Source organism: Schistocerca gregaria, chromosome 8, assembly GCF_023897955.1.
Source record: "Schistocerca gregaria isolate iqSchGreg1 chromosome 8, iqSchGreg1.2, whole genome shotgun sequence".
Lineage (NCBI taxonomy): Eukaryota > Metazoa > Arthropoda > Insecta > Orthoptera > Acrididae > Schistocerca > Schistocerca gregaria.
This window is the reverse complement of record NC_064927.1, coordinates 257,755,645-257,774,036: the sequence shown is the minus strand read 5'-3', so window position 1 is coordinate 257,774,036 and position 18,392 is coordinate 257,755,645.

Here is an 18,392-nt window from a genome sequence, read left to right as displayed (position 1 = left end):
AACGGTAGAGAGAGACAGGTTGAAGATGGTCCATTGAACCCTCTGCCAGGCACTTTATTGTGAATAGCAGAGTAATCACGTAGATAGTGATGTAGAATTTCATTCCTTAAGGGCAAGACAAGAACATTAAGTTAAGAGATACTGATACTCGGCTGAAAGCCACACATCAACCTAATTACTAAAATCCAAACAGGGAATTTACTACATAACACACAAGGAACAGCGCTCAGAAGTTTCCAAGGATCGTCCTGGGATTGTAACACTAACGCCCGTTTAGGTGAGACACGCAGCCTGTCCAACGACTTAACAAGGCAACCCAAGCGACAGACAGCCGACCGACCCATCAATCAAATCAGTTCCACTCCACGCAACCAGCAAAACGACCACAAGATTTCAATACACAGCACACAGAATATTGGCACCCACCACGACCAACAACACCTCACCTGTCTAACTACACGCCGCGTTGGACAGCAACAACACAACAAGGAAAATACACTGCCTAAAACTACGTAAACGACCAGGGTAGGTAACCGGAACGTCATTAGCCACAAGGCAGAAGATACCACTGGCGACTTCTACCACAAGGACTAAATTAAATTTCACAGGAAGACGGCTGCAATCTTAGCTGACTTAAATACACATGTTTTGTTGCTTGCGGTAATGTCCCAAAAGCGACAACTAGGATCAAGCAAAGAAATGTAAACAGTTGAGGCTCGATAGTAAGTTTAGTGAGGACTCAACTTTCAAGTCCAAGATCGGTGGGCGACGAACTTGGTAGCACTCGCAAGCAGCACCTCACACTCCAACCGCGCGTGCACGCCACCAGCGGCTCTAGCGCGGCAAAGCGTGACAGGGGCCTGCTTGCTGCTCCACGCCAACCGACCGACTGGACTGCTGGTCTGTCCGCGACTGGCGCTCCATCACGACTGCACTGCTGGTGCGTCTCCTACTCATCGACTTTCTGCGAATGGACGACGTCCTGGAGACACTGGCTCGGACCCAACCATGGAGACGGGACACACCGTCATCACTGCACAGGAAGGAACCGACCCAAATACCCGTCGTCGATGAGGCGACCGATCCAACGACCAACCAACGGTCGTCCCCGCTGGTACTGGCTGTGCGGTCCTCACTGGGGCTCCATCCCCAACTGCACTGCTGCTGTGTCTCGACCGTCCTCCTGGTCCGTCTCTAACTCACCGACTTCCTTCCAATGGACGACGTGCCGGAGACACCAGCCCAGATCCCCATGCAGAGGGGACACAATCGGCATCTCTGCACAGGAAGTAACCGACCCAAATACACTTCGTCGATGAAGCAAACGACCGCCCAACCAACGTCCCCGCTTCAGTCTTCTTCAGTCGGGCAGTACAAGTGTGTCGCCAGCAGTCGGCAGGTCCTCGCTGTCCGCACCTCAGTGGTGCTACGTCTCCGACGCTCCTTCGTCGCCTACCGCTGCTCCGTCCCCGACTGCACTGCTGGTGTTTCTCCAACTGACTGCCTGACACAACACGACCCGGAAATACTGTCGGTCGCTCCAGAAATGGTACGACAATGCACTTATCGATACGCGCTGCTGCTGCCGCTCAGGGGCAAGTAAGGCAGGAAGTTATGGACGCCAGTAAATGGAATAGCAAGATGAGGCGGCAAGCAGACTTGAAGTCAACGCAAATGAGAATGCGACCAGAAGGTTTATAGCAACAAAATGAGAGGACTTGCCCACTGAATAGCTTTAATGGGAGCAACTACACCATCATCGAGCAATTTATTTAATTCATGGGATACTTTGTCTCTTACAAAATTGGTACAGGGTGAGGCCAGAAAAACTTAGGCTGTGCATTGCACTACAAAATTTTTAGTTTTTCCCATTCCTTGTGAAAATAGTTCAGGAAATTCTTTGAGCAAGCTAGCTACACTGCCTTTTGGTTCAAAAGCAAGCACTGAAAGTACATTGTCTTGTCAAAGGCATCTAAACCGAATATCTGCTCACGCTCTCTTGATTCACTGTAAAAGTCGCTGTCCTAGAATGAGATTTATAAGTGGCAGGCATAACACTGTCCAAGTACTGGATGTTGCTGTCCGTTGTAAGCAATGAGATGCTTGCTATATTTAGAAAGTCGTGGTGAGGCTAACTGTTCATACGTGGAACGATTAAGCGAAATTACTGAGGCACCTGTGTCTAACTGAAACTTCACAAGGTGGCCAACAACTCGTAATGTGACAAGTCGTTTGTCAGCACATCGTTGCACAGCACTAGAACGAGGAGAAGGCACAAACTAAATCTTACTTTGGTTGAAAACACAGCGTTCACTGCATGTCCAAGAGCCTGTATGTTCTGGGAGCGGGTAAAATTGGCGTTTTTGTGCCACTGCAAAGAAACTGCTTGAACATGCCCTTTTTTCCATATGTGTAACACATTGATGGGCAGTCCTGTCTTTTATGACAAGCAAAACATCTAGGGCAAGACTTCACTAAATTCACAGGCCTCTTTACATGTCTACGTGGCTGTCCTTGTGGCTGTGTAAGCGCTCGTTTTGTGGCTGTTTCGGGCGGTCGCTAGAAAGGCGCTATCTGAACTGAGAAATCAGGACGTGGTCAAACTTATCGACCGCTATGGCACTAGAATCATATTGCTCTAAGATTTGCAATACTTGGGGAAGTGATACATCAGAGTACTTCAGGGTAGGTTCCCCTATTCTGGGACACTACATGTTACAGCATCACATACCATGAAATCACTGCAGAAGTTGCCACAACTACTCTTAAATTTTTACTTCCTAGTCATGCCCGTTAATTCTGTGAACCACTGACGGTACGTATTTTCCGGCTTTCTCAGCAAGAAAAAGAACTTACATTTAGCTGCAGCTACTTGGTCTTGCTGGTCATAGTACTTGGTTAATGCATCAATTACTTGGTCATAACTGAGTTCGTCGGGAGACGCGGTTGTGAATAGTTTTTGTATTAACCTGAACAGTGGCGACCCCTCAATCAGATGGAAGTATTGTAACATTACAGTGCCTTGAACATGATGAAGACAATGTGCTTGGAATTGAGTAAGGTATTCGAGCCAGTCATCTTCTGCGTCTTTAAATTGCCCGAACGTTGGTATACTGGTCGGTGGTCCTTGTTGAGCCAGTTGGTTGGTCGATTGTGTTACTGACGCAGCTTGTGCAGCCACAAGTTGTTGTATCGGTGTCAGTAGAGTAGCAATTCGTTGTTTCTGAAAATTAAAAACTTGTGTTAGATCCAACACATTGTCCGTCTGTGGCTGAGACGCGGGGTCGGGGACTGTAGGGGGCGGGGTAGCTGTGGTTTGGTCAAATATGTTACAGCGAAACGCAAGCAAAGTGTCTCAAAAGAAATGGCCTAAGTACTTGTGGTCGACAGGATGTTGGCGGCATGTTGCTTGCGAGTCTCTCTCTGGCCTCTATCGATCTTCGCGCTACGTCTTTGCCGACCGATTTGCTGGTGCTGGTGACGGCTTATGCCAGCACAGTCATGGCTTGCGATTGGTGGCATGTCAGTCCGTTGGCAACTCATGAAAAAAGTTTTTACTGGATGGGAGATGTAAAGAACCTACAGGAAAAGCCACCAGTCCTACAACCTCTCTGCCAAAGCAGACTGGGAGAGCACATGCAATGTGTGGTCTTGTGTTATCTTGTGGGAAGATAGCATCACAGATACCTTGAAGGTAGCGTACAGCGAAATCAGAAATGTAACACCTGCTGTCCAAATTATCTGATACGCAAATCGCAAGTGATTCTATTCTGAATCTACTGGCACATCACACCATATGGCGATTGCGGATCTGGGAATTTTCGTTCTGGTCGTAGTCTACGTACATGTATATGTCGATCATACTGCGCGATAGCAGTGGAAATAATACTGGTGACAGTCCCACAAAAGCATATTTACTAATCACGGTTTTCTGAAACTCCTTCACCAAAGCAGACGTCGTAAATACTCCAGAATTTGAATCGAAAACAACTCCCAACATTAGTAACTTAGAACCAGATATCCTCAGCATAGGAAAGAAGCTTGAATCACTTACTAAGGACGATTGCTCTGGTCGAGATTACATACCAGTTAGATTCCTTACAGAGTATGCCGATGATGATGATAATGATAATGTATGGTTTGTGAGGCCCTCAACTGCGCGGTCATCAGTGTCCATACAAAGTCCCGATTTGTACACAGTCCAACTTTTTACACAGTCCAGTCCATTCGCTGTCACGAATGATGATGATGATGATAACAATGAAATGACGAGGACTACACACACACCCAGTCAGAGTAAGTCGAGACAATAGCTCCATGGTCAACAATCATATACAACTGCTCGCTCGTCGATAGATCCGTATGGAAACAATGGAAAGTTGCGCAGGTCACAGAGTTTTTCAAGAAAAGAAATAGGTGTAAGCCGCTGAATTAGAGACCTATATCGCCACTGGGATTTTGTAACGTATACTGTGTTTTAACGCCCGCCGGTGTGGCCGTGCCGTTCTAGGCGCTTCAGTCTGGAACCGCGTGACCGCCACGGTCGCAGGTTCGAATCCTGCCTCGGGCATACATATGTGTGATGTCCTTAGGTTAGTTAGGTTTAATTAGTTCTAAGTTCTCGGTGACTGATGACCTCAGAAGTTAAGTCGCGTAGTGCTCAGAGCCATTTTGTGTTTAAAATTATGAATTACCTTGAACAAAACGATTTATTGATAAACAGCCAACACGGATTTAGAAAATATCATTCGAGTGAAACACAACAGCGTCTAATGAAGTTATGAGTGTTATCGAAAGGCAAAGACAAATAGATTCCATATTTTCAGAAGGGTTTTGATACCGTTCTCTACAAACGACTTCTCATCAAATTGCATGCCTGCGGAGTGTTATCTCAGTTCTGCGATTGGATCCGTGATTTCCTGTCAGAAAGGTGATAGTTCTAGTAACTGACGGAAACTGATCGAACGAAACATAACCAATATCTTGCGTTCCCCAGGGATATTTAGTAGGCCCTCTGCTGTTCCTAATCTAATCTAGGAGATAATCTGAGCAGGCTTCTTAGACCGTTTGCAGACGATGCTGTCAATTACAGTCTTGTAAAGCCACCAGATGATCTAAACGAATTGTAAAAATGATTTAGACATCTTTTTGGTGCGAAGAATATGGCGTCATCCACTTGAGTACTAAAAGGGATCCGTAAAGTTCAATTGCACGATAAATCGTACAAATCTAAAATTTGTGAATTCAGCTAAATATTTAGGAATTACAGGCATGTATAACTTAAATTAGAACGATCGTATAGATAACGTTTTGGAGAAAGCGAACCGAAGGCTGCGGTTTTGAGAGAACACGGAGAAAATGCAACAGGTCTACTGAAGAGGCAGCCACACTATGTTTGTCCGTCCTCTTCTTGTGTACTGCTGCGCAGTGTGGGTCCCGGATAAGATAGGACTGACGGAGAACATCGTAAAAGGTCAAAAAACGGCGGCTCGTTTTTTAATATCGCAAAGCAGGAAGCAGAGTACCACGAATATGATACGCGAACTAGGGTGGCAGTTGTTAAAACAATTTTCGTTGCGGCAGGACCTTCTCAGCCACGAGGAGTAGCTGCGTGGTTTGAGCCGCCATGTCACGGATTGCGCGGCCCCTCCCGCTGAAGGTTCGAGTCCTCCCTCGGGCATGAGTGGGTGTGTATGTGTGTTGTTCTTAGCATAAGTTAGTTTAAGTAGTGTGTGAGTCTATGGACCGATAACCTCAGCAGTTTGGTCCTTTAGGCATTCACACACATTTAGGACCTTCTCATTTAACATACCAACTTCCTCCTCCGAAAGCGAAAATATTTTATTGGTGCCGGGGAGTTCTTTTTGCTCGCTTGCTGTTCGAGAGTGAAACGGTAGAGAGATGAAGTTGGTTCGATGGCCGCTCTGCTAGGCACTTAACTATGAACTGTAGTGTAATCTTGTAGATGTAACGCTGTGCGTAGAACCGAGAAGCGTGTGGATAGACGATGTTGTGACACTCCTCTGTGTCATGTTGTTGGGAGCACGACTGCTAGCGATCAACTTGCTGCTGTAAAGGGAGGCGCAACACTGGTCACCGAGATGGCAGTCCTGCTGCCCCAGACGTCGTCACACTGTATGTGTATATACATGTGTTGCTGCAAATAAGCCCATTTCCGAACTCTTGCCTGTACTACCCAGAACGGCATATCGAACAATACATATGTCTTCTCGGACGCTAGGAGCGTAGGCCATTGAGATCCTGATTGGCACTGAGTGTGGCCCTCCTGTACCCATAGATCCTCCCTCTTGCCATCAGTCGTGGAATCCCACCGCGAGATGCAGTATCGCAGATCGATAAACCACATTCTCGATCTTGTCGCTATCGAATTCAGACATGTGCTGGTAGACTTTTCTCTTTCTTAAACAACACAGAACACAATCTTCTCAGAGCCGACTGTCAAAGCTGCTTCGTTAATACGTAATCTTCACTGGTTTGCCGCCGAATGACGTGCAAGTTCCACAATATTTTTTCGGAGCAAATGTACGACATCTTCGGGTGGTTGAACCTCGCTGGTTGCTAGGTATGACTCGCGGTATCCTCACTTCGACGCCCCTACATACAGAACACGGTCGCGATAGATTTCGCCATCTGTCTGCAAAGTCGCATCCGCTTCGCAATATTTTCTGGTATACAGGATGTAGATGACATTATTCCAACATACTCAATGCGGTTATGCAAAAATTCTTATCGGTTGCATATCCAAGCTTGAAGTACACTTGAATGTCGATTTGGCTTTTATCTTGTTTCGCGTTCATGATGTTACACTTTCTATGGCTTCCAGTGCAGATGTATTTGTAGAATCGATGACTTTTTATCATACTTATTAGTATGATGAAGGTTCTCTATTTCGGAGGGTGACAGCTGCTCAACGAATCAGTTACGTTTCTACCGAACGAGTTGGCGCAGTGCTAATAAACTGGCCTTATACTCGGGAGGACGGCGATCAAATTTCCTTTCGGCCATCCAGTTTTAGCCTTTCCATGATTTCCCCGAATCGCTTAAGCGGGAATAGTTTCGTGGAAGAGAACACGGTCGATTTCAGTGATCCACAAACTGAGCATGTGCTTCGTTTCTTTCCTTTTGTTTACAACAGTTTATTCGTGAAGTTGAGAACTACAACTTGAGGTATATGATTCCATGGGAAACAAACCGATTCAACGTTTATTCTAATTACACATTTGGCAATAGGCAATTTTCTCTACTTTAGTTACACTCTCCCACGAAACAAATAAGATGGTGAAATCACATGTTACACATGTATGTATTCATACGTATTCCCACAGACAGCTAGACCTGACTGGAAGCTGCAGAGTTAAGTACCATTTAAGCACTATCATATAAAAAAAGGGGAAATGTATCGCCCAGAGGATATCGCCCGGCTGTCAATGTCATTGCGTACCCATACATATTGAAAAATCCACTTAGGAATATTATGAATAACTGTGCTGGTAAACTTCTAAGTTATTTGATTTTCAAACAGCTGAGCAAAACTCAACGTACTCAAACAGTTTTCTCTTTACTTATTCTGATCATCACTAAACTGACACACAATATTTTAGCGGAACGCAGTCTGACTTTCAATAATCCCAACAAAAGAATGGCTCTGACAAACAATAACCTATACCTTTTGTAAGTAGGCTGTTTATATTTTTTATATTGGTAACGCCACATAGCGCTCTGTATGAAAATCACTGGCTGTGCTGTGTGCAGTCAGTGGCTGGTTGGCATTGTTGTAGTACTCGCCATTGTAGTGTTGGGCGGCTGGATGTTAACAGCGCGTAGCGTTGTGCAGTTGGAGGTGAGCCGCCAGCAGTGGTGGATGTGGGGAGAGAGATGGCGGAGTTTTGAAATTTGTAAGACTGGATGTCATGAACTGCTATATATATTATGACTTTTGATGATATGAAGGTAAATACATTGTTTGTTCTCTATCAAAATCTTTCATTTGCTAACTATGCCTATCAGTAGTTAGTGCCTTCAGTAGTTTGAATCTTTTATTTAGCTGGCAGTAGTGGCGCTCGCTGTATTGCAGTAGTTCGAGTAACCAAGCTTTTTGTGAGATAAGTGATTTGTGAAACGTATAGGTCAATGTTAGTCAGGGCCATTCTTTGTAGCGATTACTGAACGTCAGATTGCGTTGCGCTAAAAATATTGTGTGTCAGTTTAAGCACAGTCATGTATAATTGTCCTAAGGGGACGTTTCATATGTCGACCCTTAGCCGAGGATACCTCACTGGAATCTTCTGATTTTTTTCTTGTAGTTTGTGTAATTAGTGAAGATTTTGTTTATTGCTAGCGCGTAATTGTAGAGAGAATTTCCTTTGTAGTTTTAGTTTTTCATTGTTGTACAGTAAAGCAGTTGTGGTAAGCATGTAGTTTTGCACGAAGTATTTCGCAGCGGCGCTTGCAATTAACTAGATACTATTTTCAGTGCTACGTTAATGTGTTTTCTTATTTTGTTCTTCAAATTGTCGTTGTCTGTGTTATCGTGTGAAATATTGTGACAATAATAGCGTGTGAAAAACGTAATACTAGGCGTCTAAGTAAACTAAGAAATGATAGTGAAGACGAAAGCACTGTGTTAGCGCCACCGAGTAATGAATTAACTAATGTTCAAAGTAGTAATTTGGCAATTGTACATAGGGAAATGGAGCGGGCTGCAAACAATGGTGTAGACAGTGAAAGAATTAGTGAACACAGAAGCATTATCGATCGGTCGGTCTGCAACAGCTTGCCTCAGGAATCCGAAATAATAGCACTGAGGAGCATGTTTCAGACACCAGTGCATTGTTATTACAGTTAATGCAAGAAATGGGACAAAAGCTTCAAAAGTTAGATATAATGGAACAACATCAGAGACAAACACAGCAAAAGCTTCAAAAGTTAGACACAATGTAACAAAATCTTCAAAAGTTAGACGCAATGGAACAAAAGCTTCAAAAGGTAGACTCAGTGGAACATACGCTTGAACAAACACGTGAAGATTTAACTACTGAATTACATAAAATCGAATCGAAATGTCAAAAAGTCTGTAATGACGTAAAAACACAAATTTGTGAACATTTCCAACCTATTTTTTCGCAACATGAAAATGCATTACAGAATCACGAAGCAGTCATAAAAGAACTGCAAACTATTGTTCATGAAAAGCATGAGACCTTGCAAGCTAAAATTGACTCAGTTGCATATATACCGATTCGGTTATGCAACTTGCAAAAACTCAAGAAAACTTAAAGAGCACAGTATATACTCTGAAAATTGGTTCAGAAAGACACATGGAGGAAATTAGTTCATTATCAGAGAAAGTAGTTGAACTTTCGGATCAGCTAAATAATTTATCTACGAAGGTAGATGATAATCTGAATGACACAAAACCGGTAGTCTTTAATGACACAGAAGAGTTCGAACAAATTAGGAAATTCAAACAAAATCTGAATCAAGTTAATACGCAACACCAAAGAGAAATCCGGGAAGTACAAGATCAGCTGACACAGGTAATACAAGAATTACGTATTTCGGAGGACACTCGCGCTCCAATACGGGAAGAGGGACATAGAAATACGGAACAGCCACAAAATAATGATACAGGGCACTTCGGGAATTATGAAAGAAATTGGCAAGGTACACAGAAGTCTGAGATGGAACCGCCGAAACGATGTAACAATGACCGACATGCGACTCGCCAATATGATGATTTTGACTATAAGCTGTTCATTACTACACGTAGATTCAAAACATTTAAGAATTCTGGCAACGACATTCATCAACAAGCGTGGCTTCGTCAATTCTCTCATTGTTTCCCCCCAGCTGGTCATTAGAGACAGATTAGAATTTATGTGTGGCTACTTAGAGAATGAACCAGCTGTAAGAATGCGATCGGTCATTCACGATTTCCAACTGTGCAGGAGAATTTTACCATGCCTTCCTCTCAGCATATTGGTCTCAAGCCACACAATACCTAGTAAAACATGGCATCATAATGATGAAACATTTCGAACAATCTGAATCTTCCAGTCTTGTGAAATATTTTGACGACATGTTGCACAAGAATCAGTACCTGTCAAACCCATACAGCCCCTCAGAACTCATCCGCATTTGCTTAATCAAATTACCTGAACTTTTACGGCATATTATTTTGGCAGGACGTTGCAAAGACGACATTGAAGCTTTTCAGGGACTCTTACAAGAAATGGAAATTGACACTGACAATCGCGGAACGCGAAAACAGGAGCACAACACTTACAGGTCACTCTGTCACAATTCCATGATGACATAAATAATACTCGACCAGGCTATTATTCTCACAACACAAATCGTGACCAAAACAGACACCACCCGTATGACAACCGTTGACAGAGTAGTAATAATTACAGGGAAAGATCACCTCTCCGCGGTAATGACTATCACAGAGACAATCAGAGAAACAGGCAATATGGGAACCAAAATAATTATTATCAAGGGAGACAGAATAACTTTAGACGCATCGGTCCAGAACGCAGTTACGATTCAGAGAGAAATTCTCCACCACGTGACCGACAAGAAAGAAACTATGGAATCTACCGACATGACGACAGACGATATGATCGTAACGACAGACCTGAATTGCAACAGAACTGGCGGGATTTAAACAGGGCAGGGCCCTCTCAACAAAGTGAATTTGTAGAAGTTAGGTCTCCAAATCCCAATAACGACACCCACCAACAAAGAAACAGACAATGACTCGCACCGCAGGCAGCCACGTGCGCCAGCTGGCTCAGAGAAAGATAAAATAGACGCTAACCTTGAGAACAATTTTAACATTCTATAGCGATGTATACCACATTATAATTGCGTTGAAGTTGAAGCTCTGTGTACTAGGAAGAGTAAAGGTTTACACCACATTTCACATGTAAAACCGTTTATCGAAAGATAATCTGCTTTTTAACTTTGTCTTTGCCATAAAACTTTTCACTTCACATTTCTAGTATGCTTTGTCAGACTTAAGAAATTGTTAACATGCAGCAATGTTTGAAGTTAAATATCCAGTCTAGAATCTAGGGAACATTTTTAAACAGAAATTACGAATGCATTGTTATAGTGAACAGACGACACAGTGTTGTACTTGTACATTCTTGCTTGTTAGTTGCACGATTACATAACGACTATCAGGCTTACATACTTAGGACATATACTGGTACTTCTAATGAGATTTTAATGCAACATTTTGATTTACTTGAAGATACATTCTGGATTTAAAGTACTATCTCTGAGATACCAGATGACACAGTGGTTGGTCTATGTGACAACTACATGATTTTACCACGACGCTACTAATGAGTGACAATTTACAATGTTGCTTTTGCGGTGTATCTGTTTTATATCTGCACAGTTTGTCTGAATTATTCTGGAAAGTAAAACAGGTTTTAGTAGTAACTTTTGTGGTATAGCTACAATGAGACAGCCTTTTCCGTAGCACAACAATACGTTACAGCACAGTACTCCCTTCATCACGGCAGTAAGCGTAATAACTAAGATATCTATTCGCAAAGCAATTCACTTCGTTTATTACAAGGTAAGTACTTTGACATCAGCAGAACCTTGCTTACAGAGGACGATAACTAAGACACTTCCACAGAATTATCTTACACCAAGACGCACATTTAGCGCTACAGGACACGCATTTGAGTGATTAATTTTGTAGATGAACCATTTATTTTTCAAGATTTTTGAATTACAAAGGTTTTCCGTGATACATTTCATTCCATTGCTGTAATCTGTAACATCTGAGGGTATAATTACATTAATCCTCAGGGGGGTACACACTTACTTTGTGTACCATGTGGGTGGCAAGCACAAGGAGCCCTAGCTAATATTGTATTTGCTTATACAACTTTACACATTGGCACCATATTTCTCTAACACAGAATTACACAGCTATCTGATCATTTAACTGAGAGAGACAAATATTTATTTTACTACATCAGTGACAGATGTTCATGTAATTACACGGCTGGATAACTTCACACTTATGAAATTGTATTTGGTCTGTACTTTGTGAACTGTTCATATTTTTTTGGAACCATTGTGATACTATCAGAGGTTTGAATGATCTATTTGGTATGGGATCATGATTTTTAAAGTACGTTTGAGGTAGATGACACTATTGAAATGAGCACAGAATTTTCTTTAGGTTTTGAAATTATTTGAGAAAGCTACGGTGTTTGAGAGATTTGACTGAGGTGTTATGATGTTATTTTTACGACGACGATGTGTATTATGCTTTTGAGGTATGTTTATGATCAATAAGCTGATGCTATATGAGCAATTTGATTATGCTATATATTTATTATGATGAAATATTGAAGAAGTGTTTACGAATATGTATATGTGTAATAAGGTAAGGAATAATGAGTAGTGGTTAGCGACTCTGGTTTGTGAAAAAGGTTGTTGGAAACCAAGAATCGTACTTTAAGAGTTATGAAATGTATGTAAATGTATGAATGTATTACAATGCCGATGAAAATTTTTTGTACACTTATATCAATAGGATTTTGTTTCTAGAGATTTGTAACGCAAATTCTTCACCTGTGAAATATTTTTAAATGAGACTGTCACTGTAGCAGAAACTGCTGTCGTAAATATTTCGGTAAGAAAGTTAAATGACCACCTTCACGTAATGCGTCGTGGGCACCCAGCTGCGCGACAGACGCCTCGAAAAAAGCCATTAGTGTGTGCCTTTCAGAGGCACAGGTGGAGAAGAAAAAAAAAGAATCCATTGTCCTCGCTATTGACATTCCTTTGTAGAAAGCATCGTAAATACGACACCCTCAAACTTGAAAACATGATTACACTGTAGAGTTCTTAATTTATGATATTTACTGAAATGAAATGATGAGAAACATTTCATGTCTATTGTCTTGCTAGTTGGAAGATTGTTTTCGGCATTATGAAACTCCTTATGGCTAGCTAATGACGTTTCACGCCTTGCTTTGCCTATTTTGTTTAATATCTAGTTTCTAGCTGCACTGCAGCATTGGTTAAAAAAATTTAATAGATGTACTAATATCACTATTTTCTGTCTACAGACCAAGTAAAGAATAATTTTATGATGTACTTTTGTAAAAAAAAGGAGGAACACAAATAGACATTTCCCCTCACAGTGATTGTATAATTAATTTTTTTTTAACGACTTGGTAACTTTCTTGCAGAGTAAGTTTTTGTGATGCATCACTCTAGTGTTAAGATGTGACATAGGTATTAAACATGGCCATTTTTACTGTAATATTTTTCTGTTTGAGCTTTGTCATGTTTAGATATAAGTTAATGCATTTGCTGCTGCTGCTTGCCAGGCATAGTGCTACTAAATTTCACTTTGTATTACTCTGTTCAGCCAGTTTTACTACTGGTTTATTTTTCTTGTTGCTGCACATTGGCTCATATTAGTTGTAATGTTGCATTTGCTTGGTAATTTAGATTTACTGTAGCTTGCTTTGCCACTTTGCATTTTTTTGTCATTTCTGTTTGTGTTAATTGTTTCGTGCTGCTGCATTGATTTGTCCCTTAGTTTAGCATCTGAGATCAGTAGATATAAGTTAGCTTAAAATGGGGTAGGCTGCGTAAGAGAATGAGCTGCGATGAATTGGAAGAAATGCATTGAGAAGTTTTACGAAAAAAGTACAGAAAGCACGTATAGATAGCACTTTTTGAAATAATGAAGAACAAGGGGAGATCTCCAAGAAGTAAAGAATGTTTTGTTTGCAAGATACTGCAGTAAAACAAGCCCTGTCCTTTCCCTTTCTGTTATTCCGCTATGTGTTTGTGTACTCTTGTATATTTGTGTTCTTCCTGTTTTTATGTGTTTACCTAATACGATTTATGTTGTAGAATTTTTCTAGTACTAAGGTACATTCACTATGATGAGGAATACTGTTATTCTCAAATATAATTTGCATTAATAATATGTTATTCACTTTTTAAATATGTTTAGACATTATTTATCTGTTCTGTTTAGTTGCTCATGTGTGGAGTTGATGTTTCAAAAGTTATTCTGATCTTTATGTATGTACTTATGTCACAATTCTTGTAACATTGATGTGAATGTTTATTTCTATTCTTTTGTAAAGCCTGTTTTCCTTCAAATGTTATCTGTATTGTTATGTTCTTTAATGATGTATTTTGTATCTTTGTTATTGTATTCTTAGGTTATAAAATTGTAATTGACACCAGTTCATCAAATTAAGTAACTTAATAATTCAGCAAGGGAATAGATAACAGCATTGCTCATTCTAAGGACATTTCAAAAAAAAAAAAAATTGTGAGTGCACAAGTGGTGGTTTATGGACTTGCTGTATTCTCCGCAAGACTCTTCGATGCTGATTGTGCACCTGCACAGTCGCAACAGGCCATCTCTACAAGGACTACAGTGGGTCTGCATCTTTGAGGGCCCACCAATACCATTATTTCTACAAGGACAGCAGTGGGTCTGCATCTCTAGTGGCCCACCAATACCATAATCTCTACCAGGACTAAAGTGGGTCTGCTCTGTGATGACCTACCTACCAATAGTCTTCAACTTCGACTGACTGTGCTGTGACTTTGCTCTGTTGTGGCCCATTACCTAACTGCACGTCAAGAGTCAGCACTGTCTTTCCATTGGAAGGATAACACTACTTCTTCAAGACTGCTTAGAAATCCACTACTTCCGAGTGCATTTTCTTTTATTGCTCAGTCTATGAGAAAAACACTGCTTTTTTACTGTGATGAATGATCAGGACTGTCTTTATGGACTGTGAGAAGATTTTAGCTTTTGACCAACATTGTATCAATAAGTGTGTGCATTTGATTTCTTTGTTATTGTAATCACAATTATGAATTTTTTTTTCAAATCTCTATTGGCCAGTGCCCAAAACTATTCTTAAATTTTTTTGTGGGGAGCATGGGGGCTACGTAAGTAGGCTGTTTAGGTTTTTTGTATTGGTAACGCCACGTAGCGCTCTGTATGAAAATCACTGGCTGTGCTGTGTGCAGTCATTGGCTGGTTGGCATTGTTGTAATACTCGGCATTGTAGTGTTGGGCAGCTGGATGTTAACAGCAGTTGCGCAATTGGAGGTGAGCCACCAGTAGTGGTGGATGTGGGGAGAGAGATGGCGGAGTTTTGAAATTTGTAAGACTGGATGTCATGAACTGCTATATATATTATGACTTTTGATGATATGAAGGTAAATACATTGTTCGTTCTCTATCAAAATCTTTCATTTGCTAACTATGCCTATCAGTAGTTAGTGCCTTCAGTAGTTTGAATCTTTTATTTAGCTGGCAGTAGTGGCGCTCGCTGTATTGCAGTAGTTCGAGTAACCAAGATTTTTGTGAGGTAAGTTATTTGTGAAACGCATAGGTTAATGTTAGTCAGGGCCACTTTTTGTACCGATTACTGAACGTCAGATTAAGTTGAGCAAAAAATATTGCGTGTCAGATTAAGCACAGCCTTGCACAATTTTTCAAAGGGGACTTTCACTTTCATGACTCACTTACCTCACAGAAACCTTCGTTACTCGAACTACTGCAATACAGCGAGCGCCAATACTGCCAGCTAAATAAAAGATTCTAACTACTGAAGGCTCTAACTACCGATAGGCATAATTAGCAAATGGTTGATTTTGATAGAGAACGAAGAATTGTATTTATCTTAATAGCGTTCAAAAGTCATAATATGTACATCAGTTCATGACATCCATATTTACAAAATGGTTCAAATGGATCTGAGCACTATGGGACTTAACATCTGTGGTCATGTCCCCTAGAATTTAGAACTACTTAAACCAAACTAATCGAAGGACCTCACACACATCCATGCCCGAGGATTCGAACCTGCGACCGTAGCGGTCACGCGGTTCCAGACTGAAGCGCCTAGAATCACACGGCCACACCGGCCGGCCACCTTTACAAATTTCCTTTTCCTGGCGGACACACGTCCAGGTCGTCCGCTTATAGTAAGCTCTCAAAACTCTGGGAATCTCTCTCCCCACATCCACCACTGCTGATGGCTCACCTCCAACTACGCATCGCTATGCTCCGTTCCCATCCAACTGGCCAACACTACACAAGCGAATATTCCAACAATGAGTCCAACTAGCCACAGACTGCACACAGCACAGTCAGTGATTTCCATATAGAGCTTTATGTGACGTTACCAACATAAAAACCTAAACATCCTACATACAACATCATCTGCGGGTATGTACCATAAATGATCAGAGTTGCAATTCTCTGTAACTTGTAGAATGCCCGGCAGAAAGCTCGTGCGATGATCAAAACGTTTCGTTTGCGGGCGTTGCTGCAGCGTGTATGCAATGTAGCGCGACTCCAGTGCGGGTATATTAGCGCCGACATCAAGCAAGGGATTCGTGTGGGATTTAAGTCTTTCCGACGTGCTTTCGGTACGTAAACTATTGACGTTATTACCAAAAACGTCCAAACAGAACGAATTTGCTGTTATTATTTCCCCCGGGAGTCGAAGGAAGAACACCTTTCGACATGAATCAGAGAATGAAGAATGTGTATGGTCCATCATATATGACGAAAACTGTCGATATCAAATGGTGCGCCGAAGTCGTCATTCGACACTAGACGCCTGCCGATCTGAGAGGCCAGACGTTACGTCAGCGCAAGTGGAAGACATTCGATCACCCACCCTACACTCCTGATCTCTACCCAAGCACCTTCGCTCACTCAAGATAGGCCTTGAAGAGACGAACATTCCTGTCCAACGAGCATGCGCAGCAGGCTGTTACGGACATCTTCACACAGCGGGACTTGGTGTTTTACCAAAAGGATATATTCAACCTGGAGCGTCGGTGGGATGATTGGCTCAGTGGACGCGGAGATCTTTTTGGCATGCCGATTCTCGACTGTACATTCTAACGGAATCTTTATGAGCACACCTCACATAAGGGGCATGAACAGCGTCAGATGTTGGGTGATCATTACGAAGGATGCCGAGATGCCGTGTACTCATATGAGGCAGTGTTATCAGCACCTGAAAGGGGCCCAATTGTGGGTCTCGATTTGGCCAGCTCGTCAAATCGTGCAGTACAAAGATATCGCTTTCTTGTACAGCCTTAATAAGTTACAAACAGGGACAGTTGCAAAATCTAGCACAATTTAAGCATGGCTGCATTATATCTACCCGAAAGCAGTGTCAATTTCCACAGTAATAGCCCAGCATCCTCTTTGATTGCGCTCATCATAATCTCAACGGTATTATTATATTTGGCCCCTTAAGGCTTTCTGAGATTTCATTCAGTTTCAGGCGGCAGAGCGGTTGTAGCATAGTAGGAAAAATATAGTTATGCTACGCTGTCGGTCAAAAAGGAATACAAACGTCTCAAATATGAGATCGACAGGAAGTGCAAAATGGCTAAGCAGGGATGGCTAGAGGATAAATGTAAGGATGTAGAGGCTTATCTCACTAGGGGTAAGATAGATACTGCCTACAGGAAAATTAAAGAGACCTTTGGAGAAAAGAGAACCATTTGTCTGAATATCAAGAACTCAGATGGAAACCCAGTTCTAAGCAAAGAAGGGAAAGCAGAAAGGTGGAAGGAGTATATAGAGGGTCTATACAAGGGCGATGTACTTCAGGACAATATTATGGAAATGGAAGAGAATGTAGATGAAGAAGAAATGGGAGATACGCTACTGCGTGAAGAGTTTGACAGAGCACTGAAAGACCTGAATCGAAACAAGGCCCTGGGAGTAGACAACATTCCATTGGAACTACTGACAGCCTTGGGAGAGCCAGTCCTGACAAAACTGTACCATCTGGTGAGCAAGATGTATGAAACAGGCGAAATACCCTCAGACCTCAAGAAGAATATAATAATTCCAATCCCAAAGAAAGCAGGTGTTGACAGATGTAAAAATTACCTAACAATCAGTTTAATAAGCCACAGCTGCAAAATACTAATGCGAATTCTTCACAGATGAATGGAAAAACTAGTAGAAGCCGACCTAGGGGAAGATCAGTTTGGATTCCGTAGAAATACTGGAACACATGAGGCAATACTGACCTTACGACTTATCTTAGAAGAAAGATTAAGAAAAGGCAAACCTATGTTTCTAGCATTTGTAGACTTAGAGAAAGCTTTTGACAATGTGGACTGGAATACTCTCTTTCAAATTCTGAAGATGGCAGGGGTAAAATACAGGGAGCGAAAGGCTATTTACAATTTGTTCAGAAACCAAATGGCAGTTATAAGAGTCGAGGGACATGAAAGGGAAGCAGTGGTTGGGAAGGGAGTAAGACAGGGTTGCAGCCTCTCCCTGATGTTATTCAATCTGTATATTGAGC